The sequence below is a fragment of the Cebidichthys violaceus genome, unplaced genomic scaffold, assembly GCF_023349555.1.
Source record: "Cebidichthys violaceus isolate CVI_PGR_0920_01 unplaced genomic scaffold, fCebVio1.0.p SCAF_17, whole genome shotgun sequence".
Lineage (NCBI taxonomy): Eukaryota > Metazoa > Chordata > Actinopteri > Perciformes > Stichaeidae > Cebidichthys > Cebidichthys violaceus.
Window position 1 is genome coordinate 9,430,171 of NW_027176340.1, and position 13,333 is coordinate 9,443,503.

General features: G+C 39.6%; 1 protein-coding gene across 1 annotated transcript in view; it reads left to right on the forward strand.

Moving 5' to 3' along the window:
* The first annotated feature begins 2,341 nt into the window (after positions 1 to 2,341).
* Positions 2,342 to 13,333, forward strand: part of LOC137873986 (synaptotagmin-2-like) — a 31,376-nt gene continuing 20,384 nt past the window's right edge. Inside the window, exon 1 of the mRNA XM_068712528.1 lies at positions 2,342 to 2,652. The gene's annotated coding sequence lies outside the window, so the exon portion shown is untranslated. The remainder of the gene's footprint in view (positions 2,653 to 13,333) is intronic.

The following is a 13,333-nucleotide window of genomic DNA, read 5'->3' on the forward strand; positions in this document are numbered from 1 at the left end:
GCCCGGCTGCTATTTGCTGCAGAGATTCTGGCAGCATTCCCAGAATGTTTAATAAGTATAATGGTGAAACTGGCACTCACAACGCTTTCCTGTTGTTGCTTTCATTAACAAATGTTGCACTGCTAAATCAGCTGGATGGACTGTCTGAGGACACTTTTTAGTTGCCATAGACTTGAGCAGTTAAAGGCATACTACGCCCATTTTCAGAATTCATACATGTTATTCATGTGGTCTAAGACATTCCCAAAGACTGGGTCGGGAGAATTTAACCACCTAGGAGATTTTATTAGGGTTGCCCCATAAATTTGCTGAATTTCTCCCATAATATCTTATTTAAACATCTGCGGTACACTTTAAGCCACATGAGGGACCCTAAATGATTCTATTATATTAATAATTGTAGCCTTTTTATAACATTGAATTTAATTTAATTTAAATTTAGTTAAAGTTTGTTTTGCTTTTGAGAGGAAATTAAAAGAATGAGAGAGCCTGTTAACTTCATCGAAATGCATTTATTTGGTCTCATTTATAAAGTATTTAATATGTGTATAATATGTCTTTTCAATAAAAAAAGTAAAAAGTACATAAGTCTCTTCAAAATGGCCGGTTCACTATATAAGATAATATAAGGTGATACAGAAATAGCAGTAAAAATGTTCAGGAACGTTCATTTACACTTTGCTCTTCTCATAATCAATAGAGGACGCCTTTTGTGAACTGGGTCGTGATGGTTTGTCATTTTTAAAAAGTGGCTGCCCAGAAAAAAGTTTTGGAAATACTTGTCAAAGACATTCCATAAAATATTAGTATAATATAGTATAAGTGTCACCTAAATCCTTAAACTAGACTGCTAAAAATGTGTGACATGATTAAGTATAAGTACAGAAACTGCTTATAGATGACACTGAGAGCACCCAGGGAAGCCATCTGAGTACATGGGCACTGTTTCAGAACTAAGAACACAATGAAGCTCATTTTGGTATAAAAAAGAAAAGAAAACAAAGATCCAGACTTTATGCTTAAGGTTTAATCGTACTTCCCTGGTTTTTGGCTTTAAGAGAAAGTAGCTCATGTTCACAAATACTGACTTTCCTCGGCCATAGAAAAAACATATTTTTGAATTCTTAATTTAGGTTGTGTCCCCCTTTACGGTGGTCTGAGGTGATACTGTTATATCGTTTAAGGATTTTTCTCTCTCTTGTGAACAGTTTAAGGGCCATTTTGGACAAATATTGTCTCTGAGAGCTATTATTCACCTGCCTTCACATTTAATATGTAAAATAGCTTGAAATAATTTGATTTTTTTAAATATTTCAGGCTGCTTCACCGTGGCTGAGGTAAACAGTGATTCCTGCAACATATTGTTTTTGATTTCCCTGGAGAAACCTGCAGTGGCAGCATGATGCAGCTGTCCAGTGTAGTTGTCTATTGATTTAAGATGGCAGAATGAGACTTCTGTAAGTACACTGAGCTGAGGGTCTGAAGGAAATGAAATACAAGAGGAAAGAAATACTTAAATGTTGCAACATGTATGTTTAATTTTTTTTCATCACCTGACATGACGAACTCTGATCTATAAAACATGTCAAATGTCAAGCTGTTGAACTGGATGTTGTGTCTGCATGCCAGATGCAATGCGCTTCATGACTCCCGCTCGACTTTGATGCATTTTGTTTAATTAGACGCCTCTGTAATCTCTGTCTCCCATAATGAGGCAGCAGTGATCAGTGTCTGTCCTGCAGCTCATCCCACCTTCTGCTCTTTTAAATTATTCACCAGTTACATGAAAGACGCCTGGAAACGAGTAAGGGAGGAACTAGTTTCCTTTTCTGTGCTGCTGCGTGTGCTGGAGCTTCACAATCAACTGCTGCTGGGAAAACAGGAAGAAAAAAAAACAAAAAAACTTCCCTCTATACTGCAGCAAAACCAGCCCGAGCAGACCGGTAAACCCCCCCCCCCCCCGTCTCTACTTCTATCCTCTCTGGTCCTCACACCTCACTGCACTCAGGTTCCTGCAGAGCTCCTGCTACAGGGAGGAACAGGATCCTAAAATCAAGACTGCCAGTCACCATCTTCACCTCTCCATTCATCGATTCCCCCCCCCCGCTTTTGTACTTCCCTCCCTCTCCTCGCTCTCTTCTCCTCCCTTTCCTCCTGCGTCTAATTCTCAAAGCTCAGCACTCCCCTGGCTGCCTGTGCTGAGGGGGAAAAAAGTGATGGAGCAAGAAAGAAAAGAGGAGGAGCACGGTTGTTAGTGCGCCACAGAAAACCTAACCCCCCACCCCTCCATGCCCAATTGATGACAAGGAGGGTTTTTATTGAGTAGCTCTTCAGCCAATGAGCGAACAGTGCCGGGAAATACAGCAGTGGAGCTGCACCGGCTCTGATGCTTGCGCTGATTTCAGTGTGTTAGAATAATGTTAATCTGTGTTTCCTCTCCTGTCTGCCTGATCTGAGTACACGTCAGCAGCACATTGCCAAGAAAAGTCTTGTTTGAGGGTGAAAGTGGGACCTTCCAGCTCTGGGGTTTTGAGATGTCTTGGATGAACCAAAGTGCAGATTGTTAAGATTTTTTTTTTTGTTCTTCCTGCATATCTGACCCTGTTCTCTGCTTCCACTCCTTGTTTAGGAGGCGGCACCTCTCTCTTGAAGGTAAGCAGCATTTTATTTCACTGTCTGTCATGCAGGCTTTGCTGCAGGTTGTCACAGAGGCACCTAGCCTCATTACACATATCCTGTCTGAGAGTGGAGAAAAAAAAAAAGCTCTGCAGAGAGAGAAAGAGATAATAAATGGCTGAGGGGTAATTAGAGCAGACTGTGTTAGCGTTTTGCCGCCTATCATTTTAATGCACTTGAAGCAATCTCAAATCTGCCAGGGTGGAACTTTTACAGCATGCCAGTGAGTCCTCATGCCTGTACACACTGAAGCATCATGTAATACTGCAGTGTAATGTTACATATCAAAAACAAACGTGTGTGAGGGTAAAACGTGAGATGGGGATTTCTTGCGCCATAGAAGAACAGTTACAACACTTTTCATTGGCTGCTTATAATCTGAATATGTGGAGATTGATTTTTTTTTTTAATATAACGAGTGATTTTGATTCCATCTGTATTTCTTTCTTTATTTCTTTTTTTTTTTTTACAGTATGGCCGTCTTTACTGTAAATGGATGATGAGAGGCAGCTCACTCTTATACAGTAAAAGCTCTGAGGGAGTGTGTGCAAAGTCAAATCTGCTGAGCCAGCCGGATTGAAAAGCCCACGTAAGAGTCTGCAGAGCTCACTGTGTTCGTATGAATCCGTTAAGCCATTGAATTTGTGTCAAGTCCATTACAACCTTTTCTTTGAATGCATTTTAGTAAAAATAGTCTCTTCACTGTGGAAGGTGGTTAAAAGTAAAGCTCTTATTAACATGCTGGTAAATTTTGCGCATTACAGCCTCTGATGGACACTGATTACATTGAAGCTTGAAATTCGTTAAATTTTCTTGTCACTTAGGCAGCACAGTCTTTTCATTTGGCCTCACAGACATCTCCCATGTAGGTATTCCTGTTTTTCACATCGATTAAGAAATCTTTTATTTCCAACCTCAGGCTTGAGTGAATGCTCCGTGTTGGTAGTGCGGTGGCGTGAACAGATCAGGTGGTGCAGTGGTTTCTCTATTCCCCAGGGGTGTTATGAGTACATGACTGGGACACTCCAGAGTGTGTGAGCCAAAGGAGGACTTCCTTTTTGGCATCAGCAGTGGTGGATCACGGTGGTGTGTAGCTGCAGTATGTCCGTACTCACACACGCATACCGACACACGCAGCTCTCCTCTTGATGTCTCGTATGTCCTTGCCTTGGTGCATTTAGTGCTGCAATAGATGTTTAACAGGTTCAAAGTAACACATCTTCACATAGCAGATAGTCCAGTGAATGTGTGACCTAACCACGCAATAACAGAGCATGCTTATCAATATTCTCTTTAAATATGTTTCCCCTCAGTTACCTCTTTTATTAAGCGTTAAGACAGTCATGATTAAGTTGCTCATGTGACTAATTAAAAAGGGTTAAAGAGAGAACACGAGATTAATCGCAAGAGTACCAAGCAGCACAGCAGCACATTTCTTGTTTTTAAACTGCCTGTATGTTTTTTTGGACTACGGCAAACAAAGAAAAAAAACATTTTGCTTCTCAAGTTGTGTTTTCTTGCTGAATTTGCATTTAACGGTATCCTGTGAGAGGATTAATAATATTGCATAATGTTGCAGCCTGTGTTGGGCTTCTGGTGATGAAATCAGCGTTTCATCTCTTAGATGAGATCCCTTTCATAAGAATGGCATCCAGTGGAAACCTGTTATAGTGATCACGTCTGTCCGCGTCAAATTGATCATTATAGACGGAAACGCTTTACAAATTACTGTACAGATTAAATCACTTTACGGTGTATAATTCACTACTACACTATAATACCGTACTACTGTATATAAAATAAAGTTTACTCTAGTTCAATTTATAATTAAACAGTATTGTGCTGTTTTCAAATACAGTTTAATAGCGCTAATATACTACTTAGCCACAGCTTGACCGTGGTTTCAGGGCATTTACATTTTTTTTAACAGGCCTGAAAGTAAACTCTATGTAACAATGCCTAATATAAACATTAACTATACAACATGTACTTTTTTCCCATATATTGGCATGAATGAAAAGACCCAAAATGAACACTGTAAGAGGACTACTTTTCTTACCATAAGCAATTTATTTAAACAGCATTTGAAAAGAGATGGATGGATCTGTCCCATGCTCTTTGATCCATATAAGCGGTTGATCACTTTAAAAGGTTTACCCTGTAATTACTAGTTTCCTTGACAAATATATGCAAGCAAGCACACTTCTTTCAGCCGTGCTAGTGGCATAGGGATGACGATGCCTGGTCAGCCATCCAAATTGGTCCAAACTGAAATATATCAACATCACTTGTTGGATGGATTGCTACGAAATGTTTTGCAGACATTCATGGTTCCTTTGGTGATCCCCTGACTTTTTTACCATGACATGTGTAAAAGGACATTCCTTTCAGCCTTAGCTGTAGGCCTGCTTTGTGTTTGGTGCTAACTAGCAAATGCTAGCATGCTAACATTCTAAACTAGGATGGTAAACATTACAACTGCTTAACATCAGCATGTTAGCATTGTGAGCATGTTAGCATGTTGACATTAGCATTCAGCTCGCTGTGCCTCAGTGCCCATGAATGTTTAAAGAGAACTGGATGCAGCGTTGGAGGCGGGGCCCCGCTTATTCCTATGAAAACATACTCAGTGGCGCATGAAGCTTAAACAGCTAAATGGTTTGACTGAAGATGTATAAAATTACCTGGATCTCCTGCTGATCTTCTGCATCCACGGGAAACCACACTAGCCTTACCCCGCCATGTTGAGAGCCGTTGAGAGACAATTGAAATGCTCCCAATCTCTTATTTTAAATAAGGGCTATTTAAGTGTTAACAAAAATCTGCTGAGGAAAAGACTTATTTTCCCCAAATTAAGTGTATGGTGTAAGTATTTTTGAGCCCAATGGCATCCCATGTTAGACTTTGTCCACTATTGGCTTCAAATCCCTTCGCTCTTCCTGGGGGCTTGGTGCACAGGTCTTGATATTTAATTATTTTTGCATCTTCTTCTTTAGATTTCTTGTTGTTGGCAGAGGAACATCTGAGCCTACTGGTCTCCCTCCCACATTGGATACATTATACTAATGGTTAATAACCGCTTCCTGAAGCCTACCAGTAGGTTTAGTATGCACCCACTGGTCCATATGTGCATGATTGTAAGTGGCTTTGTAACAGTGTTCTCAGAAAGACTGGAAATCTGAATAGTAGTGATGTTTTAGGTTGTGGTCAGTTCTTACAGTTAGTCAGGAGGCCTCATCTGAGCCCCTCATACAGTACTGCTCCTCCTGAGGAGAGGTGTTCATGCCCGCAGGACGTTGGCTGCTTGATGGTTCATGAAATGGGATTCTGTACTGCAGACTTTAATCCTGTCCTCTCTAAACTGAGCCTCTCATTCACAGGCTGTCAGGTGCATCAATGTACACACACTGTTGATGTTTCTCATTTGTAGTCCAGACACAGTGTTGTGTGTATCAACAATAGTACTACGGTTTATAGGTATACATTGTGATACCAGTTCACAAAATGGCATTTGATCAGATCTTTGTGTTGAGAGACCTTTTGATACTGACAGTATGGCAGACAGTGATATCAGGGGAGATGTTTTATAGACTTCCAAAACTTCTCTGTGAAAGTTGCTGAACTGATGTCTCTTTAGTTTAGCTGCAGGGAGTTTGTCAGTTGGATGCTTTAAGCACATTTATCTGCTTGAGAAAACAGTAGACTGGCTTTGTTTTAATGTTTAACCTGTCTAGAAAAGGAGATGTGAATCATGTAGCTTTTTCAAATTTTTTATTTTTTTTGCCTAACTGCCTTCAATCTGTGAGTAACACAATCACCAAGCCATCCAAAGTTGACCAAGATTTAACTTTTTTTTGTCAGTTAGTGTTTATCGAAAATTAATGTTGATGGTAAAACTTCATAGGCTTTCCCTGAGCAGGTCAAATCCACAATATAGACTGGAGTAACATCAAAGGGAGAGGGGGGACTTACAATACGCCTTAAAGGGAAAGTGTAGGTGCCAAACCAGTTGTACTCAGATCTACAGTTTCAATTCAGCAACTATTATAAATTAATTTATCGATTAAGTCATTTTTCAAGTAAAAACTACAACCATCATTTGGTTGCAGCTTCTACAATGTTATTATTTTTTGCTTTTTCTTTGTTAAACTGAATATCTTTGTATTTTAGACATAGACAAAACAAGAAATTTAAAGATGTTAACTGGGATTTTGTAAAACGTGTTGTGCTTTTTTTTATAAACAATATATTCTTATAGACCAAACAGGTGTAGAGTTTGCATGTTCTCTCCGTGTCACATGGGTTCCCTCCGGTTTCTCTGGCTTCCTTCCACAGTCCACAGTCCTACATGCAGCTTAAATTAATTAATGACTCCTTCCCAATGTCAGCTGGGATCGGCTCCAGCCCCCCCGTGACCCTGAACAGGATAAGCGGTTAAAGATAATGGACCAAACAATTAATCGATTTATCCAAACATGTGGCAGCTTACCTAATGGATATAATTCCAAACAATATAGGACTGCTGAAGAGGAATTCAGGGTAAAAGAGCGAAGACAGGAAAAAACACACATCAATATTTGGGCAGGTTGAGAATAATTTCTGATTTAAAGCTGCACTAATCAATGTTTTTTATAAAAACACATGGTCACATGACTAGGTGTACTGTCTGTCGCTTGTGGTGACACAGACATGTAATTATCACTCTCTTGACTCATCAGAGCATGTTAGCGTCTGCAATATCCGCTCAATCTGTTGGGTTTATATTCTGCAACTTCACTGTTTTGGTTCAAGCTCACCTCTCTCATCAGCATCACTTCAAGGCAGCAAAATAGCTCTGATAACCCGATTGTACACAACCTGCCCATCGCCAACCGGCAGACATATTTAAAAAAATTCAACACTATATGTGCCGTAGTGCATTGGTCTGCCATTTCTTTTATTTACTTGCCTCAGTGACTACAGTACAGTATGCACATGAGAGTCAGTTTCTGCCTGACTGCACATGAGGATCAATACATTTCAGCAGATCAATTTTGAGAGCTTCATGGAGGAATTAATATATTTAAGTACCAGATTGAAGCGGCAACAGTCAGGGGGCTAGTTTGTGTACTGTTTTGTTGGAGAGTGATAGTCTACATGCTGTGATAATGAAAAGCTGAAACTGATGTCAGAGAAGATAAAGGAACATCATCACATTCCTGGTGAAAGACATACAAAATAAACAACAGCTTTCTTGGCTTTTTAGTAATTGGTACCAGTGGAGGAAGAAGTATTAAGATCCCATGCTTAAAGCTGCAATATGTTCATGACACTGTTTCAGTATCATCTGGCTCTGCAGCTCTCACTTGACTTTACAGAGCTTTATAGTGAGTTTTTGCTGATTGTCTATCTGTCCAGTCCACAACTTTACTGTTTTAGCTCACTCTCATCGCTTTCATTGCATCGTTTTTTCTTCCACAGGCAGAAAAAAAAGCTAATCTAGACTGCTCAGCACCAAACAGCAGACGGGCACATTTAGCGACTAGCTAGAACACAGTGAAGCATTTAACAACTTTAAAGACAGATTTGTCTCTCAGGAATGGGAAGAGACCAAAAACAGAGCTCAAAGAGAGAGAATATTGGACTTACATTCATCAGGTGGGCAGAAAATAAACTCCAGATGAATCATAATGTTGCTCCATAACTGCTGGATGTGTGAAGCCTGACACATCATATAATATTCAGAAAATTCAGATTTTTTGATATTGAAGTGTTTATTGGACCTTTAGTAAAAAAAAATAAAAACATTTTGTTTTTTGAATTTACATATATGATTTTTTTTTTGTATCACATTTGATACATCAGGCATATTTATCAATTTATTGATCACAACAATGTTTATTTTAGAAACAATAACAAATGATGTTCATTGCTTTTGGAACATTTGGAACATTTCAGTTGGTTTGGTTCTTATTTTTTCCCAAACAGCAACCTTTTAACAACCTGTTTGTTTCGCCTCATGGCAGGAAAAGCACAGTTTCTGTCCTTGTTCAGGCAAACATGAACTTTACATTTCCCACAGAATACATGGGAGAAGTGATTGCCTGTGCAGTGCTTGCATCTGATTGTTTACTCTGAATTTCTTTTTTTAAATTAATTAATTAATTAATTAGCAATATAACAAAAGATTATGATAGCCAAGTATTTTCTTTTTATATATAAAAAAACATAAATTTCCACTCAATATATCTTACTACCTTTAATTAGTTTAATCAAATGACCAAAACAATGTATTTGGCATTGTGATATGGTATAATCAAGAGTGCACAATGAAATACAATACAAGGATTTACAGGTGAATTATTACTTTATAAACCTGCTGTATCATATTTGATACCTATGTTTTCAACACGATTTTACTATAAAATAAGGAACTAAATATGAAGTAATTATAGTTTGCTTCAATACAGTAAATATTCATATTGAAATATTAGTAACACTATAAATGTTATTCTTACCATAACTGTTTCAAAATTAGCAACGATTTCCCTGCCGAAAAACAAAAAAGTCACTTCGTGATGGCTGCCATTTTGGAAATGGAATTTAAATGCCTGCTACTGCCTACAGTGCATGGAAACTCCACCAGATGGTAGCAGACATGTATAGGATTGTATACAACAGGTTTTTCAGGAAAGTATTGCTCATGTAATTACGTAGAGGTCTCTGAAACTCACGTTTCAAATATGATACAAATGGCGCTACAGGGTTAAATAGGAAAGAAACAACTTTTTCCTCGCTGCCTCCAAGTGGCCGAAAAAATCAATTATTGCAGCTTTAAGATAAAGTAGCACACCAACACGTCAAAGTATTCTGTTAAGAGTAACAGTTTGACATTAAAGATCCTAAATACTGCCAACAAAATGCCCTCAAAATATCAAAAGTAAAGGTACTGCAAATAGTCACAATATAAGTCTGAGGGGTCGTGATATGATTAATGTGTTATGAAAGAAGGAAAAAGAAAGTCACAAATGTATATTCATATTTTGGATTTTTCTCTAATCTTTTATTTTTTTGTGAAATTATATATTTTTTCCTATTTAGGACTGTTTTTTTGTAAGGGGCCACGTGTAACTTTAGCTGTTATATAGCTATAGCAGATAAATGTATTGGAGTAAAAAAGTACAACATCTCCGTCTGAGTATTGCACTCTAAAAGCATGATTTCAACAGTAATACAGTGAGTGTGTAGTTTTGATAGTATGTACTAGACTTTCTGTCATATGTTCAGAAACCTCTGTAAGATACAGACTGTTAGGTACAAAGTGCCCTTAACTGGTTACTCTGGGTCCTATAAGCTGATTATGAATAAAAATAATATTAGAGAAATACTACTTCTGTGTATGAACTGAATATTTTCAATCTCACACAATTGAATACGTTATTGGTTATAATAGCAGAACAAAGAGGATCTTTCTCCCTCTTTCTGACTTGATGCAGAATACAGACCTGTTTTTGAGGACTTGCTGATAAAGGGTTTTCTTAATGATACCAATTTGTCATCTCCTCTTCTGGCACGAAACCCCTGACAGATTTGGAAATTTGCTGGAGCAGAAAATGGAAGATGCCACGATTGACACATCTGGTTCTTGTATTTATTGCTTTGCTTTTGGCCTAGAGACTTAAGTAACTTGAGTTTTTGCTCCCAATCCGTATCACTTTCTGTGGTGACACTTTCTATGACGCCCATGTCTTGAATGCATTATAAATATACTTATCATGTACCCTTTAGGTGGAAAGAAGATGACTGCTAACTGTTTAATTAGCGTACAGTCTTGAATAAAATCAGATGTGAAATGCTTTTTGAGGCCAGAGAGGAGTAGAAGAGGGAATGTAGGAAGTCAGTGCAGAAGGATCAGATAATTACTCAATGTGCTTGTGTCCTTTCTGGCTTCTCTGTACTCTTCACTACTCCGCCATGTTGCCCCAGATCTTTGCAGTTGGGCAACATATCCTTCACCTTTTCCTCCCTCCCTTTCTCTTAATGTCGCTCTCGTTCTCCCTATTATTAAATTAGCTTTTCTTTCATATGTCCACATTTTGATGATGTTCCTATCTTAATCAAATTTTTCATGACCACAGGGAAAGAATTGTGGGTGTTACAGTTTGTCTTTAAGTTAACGTATGTGAATCAACTCTAAGGGGAGATTTAGTAGAACGTCCTTATGCAGTTCATTACTTTTGTTAGTTTCACCCTTGAGATAAGAATTGTTTTCCACTTGTTTCATGATATCAGTAGATGGAGACGTACTGTAGCATAAAAGTGATCACAAATAATTCCCAATGGACAAGCTTGAAGACAAGCTGTTTGGTTTGGCTGACGGTTTGGTTGTTTGAAAGAGATTTGCATTTCCTAAATGAGTTTTAGACCTCCTTCATATAGTGAGTGGACAGTTTGAGCGCAGAAGGCAAATGTCTGACCTGGGAGGGTGGTCAGCTGTTGTATCTCACCTGATCAATCATGGCTCTATAATGGAACATTCAAAATCTGTGCCATTAGCTCACTTTGGTCTTCTCATCTCATTTGAACACAATTCAGAACCTCCACCCCTCATATATTTCACATAGCAATGCTCTGCTGTGATTGCTGACACTGATAATTCCAACAATTTGCATTGCAATTTCTGCATTGTTATGACTGCACCCGCTTCTAATGTTATCAGCTGATTGGTTTTGAGTCTCATATATAGGAGTTAGAAGGGACCTGTTATCATCTATTCACAAGGATGATCAGCAATACAAATACAAGAAGACGCTGCCGCCCTCTAGTGGCCATACTAATTCTAACAGTAGAAGAACAGGAAGTCAGGTGACATAGTATAAAGACCATAATGTAATGTTATTACTTAGCTTGTCAATCTCCGGAGTGAGGCGTAGGGACTTTGAGCCACTGGCCGCTGGTCAGCTCATTTTCTGTAACCAGTGTAGCATTAAAGCATGGGGGAATCAGCAAGCCGGCTAAGTAGCCAGCTGTCCACTATTTAGCCTTGGTGCTACATTGGTTACAGAAAACCAGCCAAACAAAGTTGTCTCTCATCTGGTGATAGCAATGTGCTTTCCTACACAGTGAGTGGATGAAGCATTACGTTGTTATATTTTACTCATTTGCTCTGGCTCTTTATGATTTGTAAAGTCACTACTCCACTGCTCATTTTAGTTGTTGCTGTAAAAACCTTGATTCCGTCAGTCCCCTGCAATGGTTGCAATGGCAATGGTACACATGAAAATGGCCGCCGCTCTGATCATCCCGCTACATTAATTTGAATGGGAATGTCTGTTCTACTCCTATTTCATTTCTATGATCCCCACATCCCCCCAAATCATCCTTCTATGGCCTACACCTCCGAGACATTAGAGCTGTTGTTGACTCAGCAGCCCTCATAATTGTCTTTCTTTGCTCTGTTAATACACTATTTTTCAGGGCAAATCTCTTCAGTTAAATCCATATTGAATCAGTTGTGGCTTTGCTCGCAGGATCATGTTGACATTGACCAACCACAGGTCTCCTATACTTCACTTAGGGGACTGACACTGTGTAGCATCATCATGCCAGTAACTCAGTTAGAGTGAAAAGCCGCTGTCAGAAGACAAGAGCTCTTCTTCGACAGACGTCCACCCACGCGACACACTCCATAAATATCCCCCCGGTGTTTGTACACACACGCACACACACACAGACGCACTGTCACCTGGTTGACCAACTGCTACTTCTAAGACACCCAAACACTGAAACTGATGTACAGAGCCAACTCCTACCATATGGTGCTTTCTGTTTACTGTTGTCTACGCTGCAGTAATTATGTGCCAGAATACGACCAGTGCCTTAAGTGTGTGTGTGTGTGTGTGTGTGTGTGTGTGTGTGTGTGAGAGAGAGAGAGATACAGAGAGAGAGAGATGATATAGCGAGGCAGAAAGTGCTCGAATAATAGAGGGAAAAGATGAAAGCAATGAGGAGAGGAAGAAGTGAGGCATGGCAGGAAATGGAGAGAAGAGTGTGAGCAGCTGACAAACTGCCTTATAGCTTTCGTGTTTCTCTCTCGTACACCCCTGCATTGCAGCACTCCCTGCAGAAGCTGAGAGGGTGCAGTCTTTTCCACATCCTCTCTGCTGCCTCGGAGGAGACGGCTCATCTCGACCAAAACGGGCTCCCGGTGCCGGCCCGCGTTGGTAGCAGCTACCCTCTGCATGTGTTTGCTATCTGGGGCTTTGATAGCGGCTCTTATTGATGTCCCAGCGCCGTGCAGCCCTCAGGCCTGACTCACCCTTTGTGGAGAGGATGATTAGTAGAGAGAGAGAGAGAGAGAGAGAGAGAGAGAGAGAGAGAGAGAGAGAGAGAGAGAGAGAGAGAGAGAGAGAGAAAGAGAGAGTTTTCACAGATGCTCTGAAGAAAAGAGAGAGTAAGGGAAGAGCTGGAGTGTCCCACAATGCACTGGGAGACCCAGTGAAGCAATCCTACTATACTATCACTGCTTTGGGTGATAATGCAGCTGCATTGTGACCTTGCACTAAACTCTCCCTGTTCTCAAAACTGCTGAGTCAGGAAGCACAAGTGATTTATAAAATCTGGTCAAGAACATTAGCTGATTACATCTGATGACCACATCCAGCAGAATGACAAATCT